Raw genomic sequence first — 13041 nt, forward strand, 5'->3', positions numbered from 1 at the left:
TTAACCTAACAGAAAAATGCCTTAACATCTTAAAAAATAATTTTCCTTTAAATTGACCCAGAGAATTTAGATAGAAAGTATGTGTGTGTGTGTGTGTGAATTGAAAAGATATTATTAGGGATAGAGATCAAACCGATAATAATAAACAGGAATCCAATATACTTTGGATCCTTACATGGAACTTACATGATCTTCCATATAGCAAAGGGCCTATATTGAGTTGCATCCTGAATAAAATCGATTTTATATTTCTAGTTCAAACTTCGTAACACTAAGAATCTAAGGTCTTTACATTAATGGATTGAAGGCATAGCTTGTTACATAAAAAATAACATTTCTCCTCACATTTGGATTCATATGAAAGACCATCTTAATTAATATACATGGATGGAGATTTACGTAGTAATACTAAGCTGTATATAACAATTTGCATCTATCAATTCTAATTTTTATAAGAAAATAAATATTGCTAAAAATTATCCTTCCAAAATCCTATAACAAGATATTTACACTCTAAGAAATGAATATAGTATTTTCTTGCTAGGAGGCTTTAATGTTATAATTGTAATTGATCTAGCTATTATTTTAAGTAATGATGTCAACCCTAATCCTCTCTAGCTAAAAAAGGATCTAATCAATCCTTTACATAAAACATACATAGGCATAAAACAATAAGTTATTCATACTGCCTAAGTATTTGAGAATATACACTACAATAGTCTATCCTTTGCACATGAAATAGTGAACAATGTGTTTATGTCACCCGAAGTCAGAACAAATAATTAATCTTATTCTAGAGTTTTAGCAGCTAGAGAGAGAAGCATGATCAACTTACCTTGCAGATAAACATTAATGGCTAATAATGTTACTATCACTGCGATCCAAGTGGAATTTGATAAATTATCTTTTCCCACCATTATAATGTCCACGCAGAAACTTATAGATGATGACTCCACTTCAATGAAATAATTCTAATGCAGAGGAAAAACACTTGAGTTGAGTTGAGGATGTTAAGATGTTAAGGTGATATAGGCTTCTTGAGCTATCCAGGAGCATGAACCATCTGTTTAAATTTTTTTATCCTTATTCTCCCTTTGTGGAAAGTATAAGGAGCCCTTGTGTAGAATATAATCCATGCCACTAAATAATTAAACATGTATGACAGATAGCCAGATTGTAGTTCCCTTGGGTGACAAAGAATAGTGGAGAGTTGGAATTTGAAATAAAAACAACCCATTGAATTGACTAATTTTGATAATTTAAAGTATCAAACCAAAAATATTTGGAAACCAATATTTATTGTGTTATTGACCCATTCATGCGCGGGGGTTGTATATGCCCACCATAGATCTAAGTAAGTACATTATCCAATAGTGGGCATATACAACCCCCCTTGCATTAATGGGTCAAGATCACTGTAAATATTGGTTTCCAAAATATTTACTTTGTAAACAAATCTTTAATCATATTTGGCAGGAAAATAACCCTATGACAGGAAATTTTCCCTGTCCAATTCCATCTCAGTAGTGGCCAGTGACGCCATCACCAATAGATTCATAACTCTTGCCACTGCACTCTTGGCTTTTGATGGCATCTCAGGCCAGGCATTCAATATACACTGATCCTTCACTACAAGAAAAACATCATTGGTGAGGGTCGAAAAATATCACCATAAGCTCATTGGTGATGGTCAAAAGAGCCTATGTCACCAAAGGTGGTGTTGCCAAAAGAATAAGTGTTGTGGTAACATTCAAGGTTTGTCACCAATAATGATTTATAATGATTAATAGTGACTGTCACCATTTCATATGAGAAATGGTGAAAAACATTAGCCTCTGTCACCAAAAAACTGAACATCACCAAAAGTGGCGTCGCCAAAAATATGTGTTGTGGTGGCATTCAAGGTTTGTCATGAATAATGATTATAATGACGGATAGTGACCATCACCATTTCATATGAACAACAACGATTTGTTGTGATGGACCTTTCATGTTTGTCATATATGTGGCGACGTTTATTGACTGTCACCATTTCATATTTTAGTGAGAGTCAAAAACTATCACCATAAGCTCATTAGTGATGGTCAAAAGAGTTTCTGTCACAAAAAATTGAACATTGCATCGTAAAAAATACAGGTGTTGTGGTGACATTCAAGGTCCGTCACGAATAATGATTATAATGACAGATAGTGACCATCACTATTTCATATGAATAACAGTTATTTATGGTGATAGACCTTTCATGATTGTCCCCATTTCATATTTTGGTGAGGGTCAAAAAATGTCATCATAAGCTCATTAGTGATGGTCAAAAGAGATTTTGTCACCAAAAATTGATCATCACCATTCCATATGAATATCAGGGCGTGATGGAATTGAACCACCAACCTCCTGCTTATAAAGCAGGTACTCTTCCATTGAGCTAGCACCCTTTAAAGAATTAGACTATAAAAAATTAGACCTTGAAACTTTATAAATTGTAAATTATACAACTTTCAATAAATTAAAACTGATAAAAATATGCAAGTATAATTAATGAAACTCAGAAGAGGGGCAATATCTTCAAGATACAAATGCCAGAAATGTAGAAATTCTCACTGTAGATTAAACTCATTATGCAATGTACTAAAGAAAAATACTTAATCTACTTCTACAATCAAACTTGCAGAAGCTTAATCGACTTTGAGCAAGATCAACCAAAACACATATAACAAAGAAGAAGATTCAATCACACATGAAACACAAAAGAATACTCTAGGGAAAGCCTCAGCTAAAAACCACGTTATCTATATTATCATACAAGTGGAAATATCTTAGGATTACACAAAGCTTTAGCTCACAAGCTATCCACCTCTCAGTACAATCCCTCACTGCTGCTCATAGACAAAATAGACAACACATATGCCTTCCTTCAGTCCTCCAAGCCTCCTATTTCCTTGTGCAATTTCTCTTGGGTCCTCCAGCTACCACCTATGTGACTCTCACCTCACACACTGCTTTGAACTCTGTACTAACTATGCAATCCTCAAGGAATGAATTCCTTCTGCATGCAAGAGATATTCACATGGGAATATTCTAGCAATTGATAGTACATTGCCCCTGCCTTTAATCTCAACTAGGTCTTTGTCTGAACTGACATGCATGAATTATTTATGAGAGAATATTCAGTTATCTGGAGAACAATAGTTGCATGCATGCATGCATTAACTGACTGAACTCACAATTAGTTCCACAAACTGTTTGGAACTAATTTAACTGGACTTAACTTAGTTAAATGAGCTAACTAATTACAACTCAAATACAACTCATCCTTATCTCCTTAATTAAGGGATAACTTCCTCAATCAAAGGGATAATTGTTGCATGTCTTCACAAAGACTTCATGTTTGAATTTCACCAACTAATTAACTCAAGATGAATTAATTAATTATTTTTCAAACAACTGGTGAGACTAAATTCGAATTTTAATTCAAGGACAAATTAAAATTGGAATATATCCTGAAAAGCTATCTATATCAATGTTATTTTTAGCATTTCTTGTTGCTATTTTCAACACTCCCTCTCAATAAGAAAGGGATTATATGTCACCCCGATCCTGTCTTTGTGAACTCGAATTTACACTTTGACAATGCCTTAGTCAAAATGTCAGCATCTTGCTCCTCGGTCAAAATATACTGCAACAACATGATCCTCCTCACCACACAGTCTATGAGATGATGATACCGAATGTCTATGTGCTTGGACCTATCATGAAAAACTGGATTCTCAGAGAGTTTGATACAACTTTGATTATCACAATAGATCATATTTGGATCCATCCTCTGATCAAACAAACCAACTATAATTTTCTGCATCCAAATGGCCTCACGTGTTGCTTGACTTGCAACCATGTATTCAGCCTCTGCTGAGCTAAGTGCAACTGACCTCTATTTCCTGTTGTAGCAAGAAACTGCAGTTGAACTAAGGTTGAAAATTCCTCCTGATGTGCTCTTCCAATCTGATGGACTCCCTGCCCAATATGCATCTGTGAAGCCATGTAGCTTCACTCCCTTTGACCGTCTATACCATAAGCCATACTAAGATGTGCCTCTGAGGTATCTCAAAACATGCTTCGCTGCCTTCCAAAACAGCTTGGTAGGCTGAACCATAGCTTGACTCAGCTGGTTCGCTGCGTAGCACAAATCTGGTCGTGTGTTCACTCAGTACATCAGTGAACCCACAAGCTGCCAATACACAATAACCTCTACTACCTCACCTGAAGTAGCATCCTCCTTCCTCCAGTTACTTGCTATAGGAGTTTGCATGGGTTTTCACTTCTCCATGTGGAATCTCCTGAGTATCTCTTTGGCATACTTGCCTTGAGAAACAAACACTTCCCCATCCTTCTGCCACACTTCCATGCCTAGAAAGTAGTGCATGAGACCCATGTCTTTCATCTCGAACTCTCTTGCAAGGTCCTCCTTGCAAGACATGATTAACTGATCATCACCTATCAAATATCAGATCATCAACATAAAGAACAATGATCAACTGCTTACCTTCCACCATGATGTGGTATAAGTTCACATCCACTTCACTCTTTGTGAAGCCCAACCTGATGAAGTAGTTGATGATCTTGGTGTACCAAGCACAAGGTGCTTGCTTCAGCACGTAAAAATCTCTCTTGAGTCGGCACACATGCGACTCACGATCGAAGGTCTCAAATCCTTACGGCTACTCTATGTACACCTCTTCCTCAATCTTGCCATTGAGGAATGCAGTCTTCACATCCATCTGATGGATCTTCCAACCCATCTATGCTAATAGTGAAAACATCAATCTGATAGATGAGTACCTTGCTACAGGAGCAAAAGTCTCATCATAGTCAATCCCCTGTGAGAAACCATAGGAAACAAACCTTGCCTTATGTTTCTCCACACTACCATCAGCAGCATGCTTTACCTTGTAAAGTCAACGGGGACTCACAACTGACTTGTTCTCCGGTCTTGGAACAACATCCCAAACACTGTTACGAACTATGGAGTCATACTCCTCCACCATAGCATCAACCCAAACTAGTTGCTGCACTACTTCCTCAAAGGAAGATGGTTCAGTCTCTACACATTCCCCAACAAGGGCCATGTAACCAATGTACCACTCAGGTGACCTCCTCTGTCTGTGCTGAGAAGATGGCTCTCCCACATTCTCTCTCACATCCATCAACAATCTGTCAGCCTCCCTTGTGCGTTTCCGCCCATCTCTAGAAGACTCTGCATGAGTGGATGTCTCCACTCCTGGAACCTCTGCATGCGGCCGCTCTGCATCAGTATGAGGCTCCTCCTCCTTTGGAACCAAAAGTTCCTCCTCTACCTGCATCTTGAGCTCCCTCTCAAGGGAAATTCACATGGCCTTTAGCTCATCGAACTTAAGATCTTTGCGAACCATTGTCCTCTGACTGGTAGGAAAATACACCCGATAGTTGTGGGGAGTATCAGTGTACCCCACAAGTATCCCCAACTCTGTTGTTGGCTCTAGCTTCTTCCGGGCATCCTTGGTCACATGGCAATAAACCGATGAGCCAAAGATCCTGAAGTGACTCACATTTGGTCTCTTCCCGGAGAAAGCTTCCTCTGGTGTCTTCATCCCAAGTATGTGATGCAGGCTTCTATTTTGCAAGTAAACCGTTGTGTTGCATGCCTCGGCCCACAAATGAAGTGGTAGGCCTGGTTATGCAACATCGCCCGAGCTGCTCCCATAATCGTTCCGTTCTTCCTCTCGGCCACTCCATTTTGCTGTGGGTTATGAGGTGCTGTCAACTCCTGTTTAATTCCTTCTACTGCACAGAAGTCCTTAAACTCTTGACAGACATACTCTCCACCATTGTCACTTCGCAATGCCCTAATCTTTTGTCCTGATTCTTTCTCAACCAAGGCTTTGAACTCACAAAACCTTGAGAAGGTTTGATCCCTCTTCTCCATGAAATAGATCCAACATCTACAAGAAAAATCATCAATGAAAATAACATAGTACCTTTTTTTAGCAGTGGAGGCTATCGAGAATGGTCTACACACATCTGTATGAACTCGCTCCAAGATTGCTTCATCTCGACTGTCTTGATCCTGAAAGGAAGATTTTGCATACTTACCCAAGGTACAACCTTTGCATGTGTCCACTTGCTCAAGTTTACCTTTGGGAAGTCCGATATAAATCAGCTGCATTATCTTCAAGGCCCCATGATGCAAGTGGCCCAACCTTCTATGCCATAACTCGCCAATATCTTGTCTTTGCACCAATTCTTCTTTGGAACTCAATGCAGCATAGTCATCTACCTCCAACTTGTATAGATTCTTCACTCGAATCCCAATCCTCTTGGTCTGACCTGTGGCTATGTGTCTTAGGAATGACTTTCCTTCATTGAAGACTACATCATAACCTTTGTCTTCCAACATCGTGACCGATACCAAGTTTTTCTTCAATTCAGGCACATGCTTTACATAAGTGGGGGTGAGAGGAGCTCCATGCTCCCTCTGAAACACAACCGTACCTTCACCTGAAACACGATACCTTCCATCATCGCCTATCTCAATGCACATCTAGAGGTCTTTCTCCTCCAAGGTACTGAATAAACTCTTGTCGCCGGTCATGTGGAATGAGGCTCCACTGTCCAGGTACCAAACACAACCCACCATTGCTGAAACCATGCATGCGATGAGGGTAAAATCCAATTCGAATTGTGAGGCCAGTGCCTCACCATCAGATCCTTTCGAGGATCCCTTCTTGGATTTCTTCAATGGATAATTTGTTGCATAATGGCCCACCTCATGACAATTAAAGCATCACACTTTAGATTTGTCAATCTTCTTCCCACCATGGGAAGAACTTGATTTAGAATGGGAAGCCTTCCCTTTCCCTTTTTGTGCCTTACTTGCTAAGGCTAGATTTTCTTCATCATCATGCTTTGACGAAGAACCATCTCTGGTGCTTCTTCTGATCTCCTCTTGCATCAGATCCGACCATAGTTGTTCCCAATTTGGTAGTTTCTCTCTTCCATTCACTGAGTCTTTGTAGTTATGCCAGCTCTTAGGAAGACCAAGAAGAGCAAGACTCACCATATCATCATCATTTGTCATGATTCCTACACTTCCAAGCTCATCTCTGCAGGTGGTGAGATTTTTCAGATATGTAGAGATCGTGTCACCCTTTTCACACTTGATTTTCTGAAGCTTGTCTTCAGTGATAGCTTCCCTTGGTCTCTGTTGTTCTGATATAGATCCTTCAATGTCTTCCACATTGAAACGAAGTCTCCTTCCCATGGAAACTTGAGACAATATGGTCTCGAACTCCCTCCAGAAGAATCCTCCTCGCTCTCGCCACACATTTCTTCCATTCTGCCAATTCTTGGGCATTAGCTATTGCTGGCTTGGGGACTTCTTGATCAATGAAGTCCTTCAAACCGTTGTCCTCTAATACCGCTTCCATGCGATCCTTCCAGACTATGTAATTCGAGCTGCCATCTAGGGCATACTCGAGTCTCAAGCCATTGAACGCCATTGGTGAACTTTGAGATGTGATAAGAAATCGATTTTGTACCTACAATCAAGAACTTCAAACTTCGAACTTCTCCCTTATTTGTATATTTTTCTCCGCTTTGATCACCTTTTCTCCGATACCATGTAGAAATTCTCATTGTAGATTAAACTGATTATGCAATGTATTAAAGCAAAATACTTAATCTACTTCTACAATCAAACTTGCGGAAGCTTAATCAATTTTGAGCAAGATCAACCAGAACACATATAACAGAGAAGAAGATTCAATCACACATGAAACACAGAAGAATACTATGGGGAAATCCTTAGCTAAAAACCCCGCTATCTGTATTATCATACAAGTGGAAATATCTCAAGATTACACAAAGCTTTAGCTCTCAAGCTATCCAGCTCTCAGTACAATCCCTCACTACTGCTCATAGACAGAATAGACAACACATATGCCTTCCTTCAGTCCTCCAAGCCTCCTATTTCCTTGTGCAGTTTCTCCTGGGTCCTCCAGCTACCACCTGTGTGATTCTCACCTCACACACTGCTCTGACCTCTATAGTAACTACGCAATCCTCAAGGAATGAATTCCTTCTACATGCAAGAGATATTCACATGGGAATATTCTAGCAATTGATAGTACATTGTCCCTGCCTTTAATCTCAACTAGGTCTTTGTCTGAACTGACATGCATGAGTTATTTATGAGAGAATATTCAGTTATCTGGAGAACACTAGTTGCATGCATGCATGCATTAACTGACTGAACTCAAAATTAGTTCCACAAACTGTTTGAAACTAATTTAACTTGACTTAACTCAGTTAATTGAGATAACTAATTACAACTCATCCTTATCTCCTTAATTAAGGGATAACTTCCTCAATCAAAGGGATAACTGTTGCATGTCTTCACAAAGACTTCATGTTTGAATTTCACCAACTAATTAACTCAAGATGAATTAATTAATTATTTTTCAAACAGCTGGTGAGACTAAATTCGAATTTTAATTCTCAATTTTAATTCAAGGACAAATTAAAATTGGAATATATCCTGAAATGCTATCTATAGCAATGTTATTTTTAGCATTTCTTATTGCTATTTTCAACAAAAAATTCTAGTGTTACGAAACAACACAATATTTAACTAAAGAAGAAAAGAAAGACCTCGTTCTAAATTTCAATCACATTTATTTCAAATTCATTAGAATATATACATTTGAAATCATTAACCTTTGAAAAATTAGAAGTAGGCCTCATAATAATATTACCCATTTATTCAGCAATTTCCGACCTGTAAATTATAATACATTTTTAGTAAATATTATTTAAATCTCTAGATCAAAATGTCTATGACTATGTCAAAACAAAAATATAATGGCCTCTCTTATAAATCCATTTCCAAGTTGACCATAGGTTGATAAATATTTACATCATATATCCCTAGTTTTGCTTAGTTCCATTACATGAGCCATGCAACATAACAAGATAGTTTTTAATCACTACAAATTTGGAATACCAATAGTCATTTCTATCTGAACTTAGGAATAATGTACTAAAGTATTTTTATAGATGTTGCTAAAATATTTCATATTTGGCTCCTTCTTCTTCATGAACTGAATACATTGTGATTCTCAAAGGAATTATTTTGATCTATGTGATCTCTACACTCTTCTTTTCTAATTCAAAAGTAATGTGCTTCTAGTTATCACTATGAAATAGAAGTAACAGAGTTTTGAAGTTTCTTTTCATGTATAATACAAATTTCCCTCACAATGCTATCAGGCATTCCAATGTTCCATGAGATTTCTAGGTTCTAAGTTCTAACATAAACTAATTAGGCTTTTTACTTTTGGCAAAGCTCTAACAGCCTACCATGAAAAATAATCAATTATCCACACGGTTAGAACATTGAAAAGAAATGTCTATCTAGAATCTATGGTGACTTTTTTTATTTAGCTATGGTGGAAATATAATTATATTTAAATATTATGATCAAGTATAGAGACAAAAGGAGCCATAGTTTAGTCAAGATGAGGTGTGGGACCACAATTAAGAAAAAATTGCCATTGAAACGATTGGTTGCAACTGGGTATAAGAATGTCTCACTGGGCAGCAAGGTCTCAGATGTTTATAAATCATGTTGATAGGTGGGTTAAATACTTCACAAACATTAAGTTACCTTGGATTAGTGTCAAGCAGGGCATCAAAGTTGACTACCCAGTGTGCTGCAAAGTACTACTATAAGAATCTTATCTTTCTCATTGGTCAGTTCTATTGTACTTCTACAATATAACTAGGCATTTGTGGCAACCATTAGGAGGATTATTTAGTGGTTCCTTATTTCTTATCATTTATGGGGTCCTTTTCACTTTTATATTGTGCTTTTGTTAGTTGTTTTGGGTTTGAGTTGATTCTTATTTCTCTCAACTCTTCAATCTCAAGGATAAGTGGATACACAGGCTTCATAGTGTTTGGCTATGGGTCTTTGCATGGTTGGTCATCAACCATCCAAGGCCACCCAAGACCTATTTGGATAAGAGCATGTTGATAGATGGGCTTTGCTAAATTTGTGGTAAACCAGAGACAAGTGAAATGCATCTTTTTGGATTGCCTGTCTCAAGAGACTACTAGCAGGACATTGAGGATCAACACTCAGTTTGATTCTAGGAAAAAGTGAATTGGATACTGCAAACTTTGGGAATTCCTTGTATCTTGTGCTCTCGACCCTCTCAGGGATTTGGAACTACCTCGGAGTTATTCCATTGCTCACCTTTTGGAGACTAAAGTGGAAGTTTGTTTTTTCTAATGAGGATAGAAAAAACATCATGTATCTTGTCCACTAAGATTATGAAAAAGATGTATGGATGGGAAAAATTACAAATGATTCCACGTGTTGCCACAACAAAGTAGAGTCATGCATATGCACTTTCAATCCATAGTGTATTATAACTGATATATGTGCAATTTGGAAGTTGTTATTACACATTCAAACACCAAGTGCATTATTTATTTTCATTAATAACGTTGACAACACTAATTTCTTAGGTTATTTGTTGACAAAAATCTGGTATCAAGCAGTTAGATATGTTTCATATGGTGCTCAAAAGGACCACTTAAGCTTTAAAAGGTTCATCATTTTTCTTGCAATTAAAACATGGCTCATTGGAAGAATATTTTAGTGGAAAGTGGTACATAAGTATTGGCTTGAATCCATCTTTTGATAAGTTTGATTGCTAGGTTCATGAATTTTATCTGACATCAAAGAATCTCACAACAAATTTGTACTAGATAATATCAACCCCTGATGGTGGCTTCTTCATTCATTCTACAATTCAGAGATTTGTGCAGGATTCATCTCAACTTGGAATACTCTACAATCATGATAATGAAAATCTACATTATCGGGATGACTATGTTGAAAATTCGCAGCTGAAGGATGAATTTCCTTAAATAAAATCTCATTTCTGACAATTTTGGAGTGACTTTCTAAAAATTGAAAGCCATGTCTAGCATCTCAAGTATGACTTTCCAAAAATAGTAAATCACCTTGCATCAATTGATAATCAAGTTTAGTTGAAGAAAAATCACTTAAATTATCATTAATCAACACTAATAGTTCAATCTTGACTTAATCATCAATATTATTATTATTATCCTTTACAATACTATGATATTATTAAAAGGATGGTCTCAGGGAAAGGTTAAATGTAATAACTTCTACCTTATTAAGACCTCAGTAGATTAGACAATATCAAGGGAAAGGAGTTGGTAGACAAAGCAAGGAATATATTAGTGAAGAAAGATAAAGTGTTATTGTCCAATTCATGTTGGCAGAAGGCTTACAATCAATTGTTTTCCAGTTTCAAACATATCATGCATGATGACGAGAAGAAATCAAGACTCACGTGGCATATATCTAACTGCTTTTAGAGAAAATCTAGTAGGTGCCCACTTTCACAATGTCCCACTTCAACTCTTATGCTCAACTGTCTCAAGGGATTAGATGATTCTTCCCACAAAGTGTACCTATCCTTCTTCATCGACGCAAATGTTATGTGCCATCATTTTCAAAGCAATGCATTCAAGAAAGATGCAGAAAGGGTTGTGAATGAGTTGAAGTCATCCACTCATCGGATAGTGAAGAAATTGGATAAAATAGAGTAGCAATCAAATTCTCTGTTGGAGCACTCTAATGAAAACCATAATTCCCTAGACTCTATTGATTCTCAAGCATAACTATTAGCTCAAGATCAAAGGTTGTAAAAGATAAAATCACAAATGTTTTTTTTTCTATATAATACTACCTAAGCACCCACGGGGGTCTGATCCGGTGACCTATCGCAAGTAGTGCCTTATCAGTACACCCATTCACCGTCAATCCAAATCCCCGTGGGCCTAAAATCACCAATGTTATGGATCAGTCCAATTCCATTCTTTTTAGCGGCTCATCAGATAATTGGCACTCAATGTAAGTTGCAAGAGTAGTAGTTTGATATGCAGAAGATTGTGGATACTAGTATGGTTGATCTTCAAAAGTTCTATGTAATATTAGGAGAAGACATAGGGTTCCTTCAAAAATTAACTTCACAAACACAAGAAAATCACTGAAGTGGCTAGCACTATATCATCTCAATTAGACAATATTCAATAGTGACTTTGTCATTGGGTCAACAGAAACTGTTACTAGATGGCCAAAGTGTTTCTTTGCAAGGCCTTGATACTCTTACACAAACTCACATTGAAGCATTTGAATAAATCAAGTATCAGTATAGTAGCTTGCTGATAATGCTCACTAGCACTAGCTTGAGTTCACTACTTAACAAGAGGAGCTTTAGGAAACTCATAATCACCTAGCACAAAGCTCCTCTATGATTTTTTCATCTCAGGAAGCATTTGAGTCAAAGCAAGCCACTATGGTCATGGCTTTGGATAAGTTATCTTCATTGCAAAATGTCATTCTTCTTGAATCTCAAGCTATTAATACCATCTTCTTCTACTTGATTATGATGTGTGTGCTCTATATGTTGATAAGCACAAAAGCAAACCAATAATGTCATATGTGTTCTATACTCTATACTTTGCATATCATTTTCCATTCAGTTCATCATAGCCTATTTTAAAGGCAACGATCTTTCACAAAAAGGCTAGATTTCCTCAAAGACATTTTATGTAAGAACAACATTTTCATATACTCTTGCTCTCTTCAAGACAACCTAGCAATCAACACACCCTCAAGCCTATAATCATAAAAGGCTACAGATATACCAAGGAATGGTAGTAGCAGTGTAAGATACAGGGGGCTAGTAAGGCATAAGTGAGTAATGGGAAAATTTGTGACACACGACAACCATGTTGTTGAATTTTGTGACATGAGAGGGCATGAACAAGAGAACCTCTTAAAACCTTATCTTCTTGATTGATATGAAATGTTATATGTGATGAAGACTTGACTCAACTTGGTCCCTTGGTGGTTCAATTTGGTCCTTTGGATGAAGACTTGACCTTCTAATGGCTACTTTCTTGTCC

General features: G+C 37.2%; 1 pseudogene; it reads left to right on the top strand.

Annotated features, from left to right (window-relative positions):
* The window catches only part of LOC149229739 (protein GAMETE EXPRESSED 1-like), a 42308-nt pseudogene extending 29576 nt beyond the window's left edge, over nucleotides 1-12732 (top strand).
* Nucleotides 12733-13041: the final 309 nt, after the last annotated feature.

Source organism: Pinus tabuliformis, chromosome J, assembly GCF_031772625.1.
Source record: "Pinus tabuliformis cultivar Carrire ecotype Pingquan chromosome J, CPIR1, whole genome shotgun sequence".
Lineage (NCBI taxonomy): Eukaryota > Viridiplantae > Streptophyta > Pinopsida > Pinales > Pinaceae > Pinus > Pinus tabuliformis.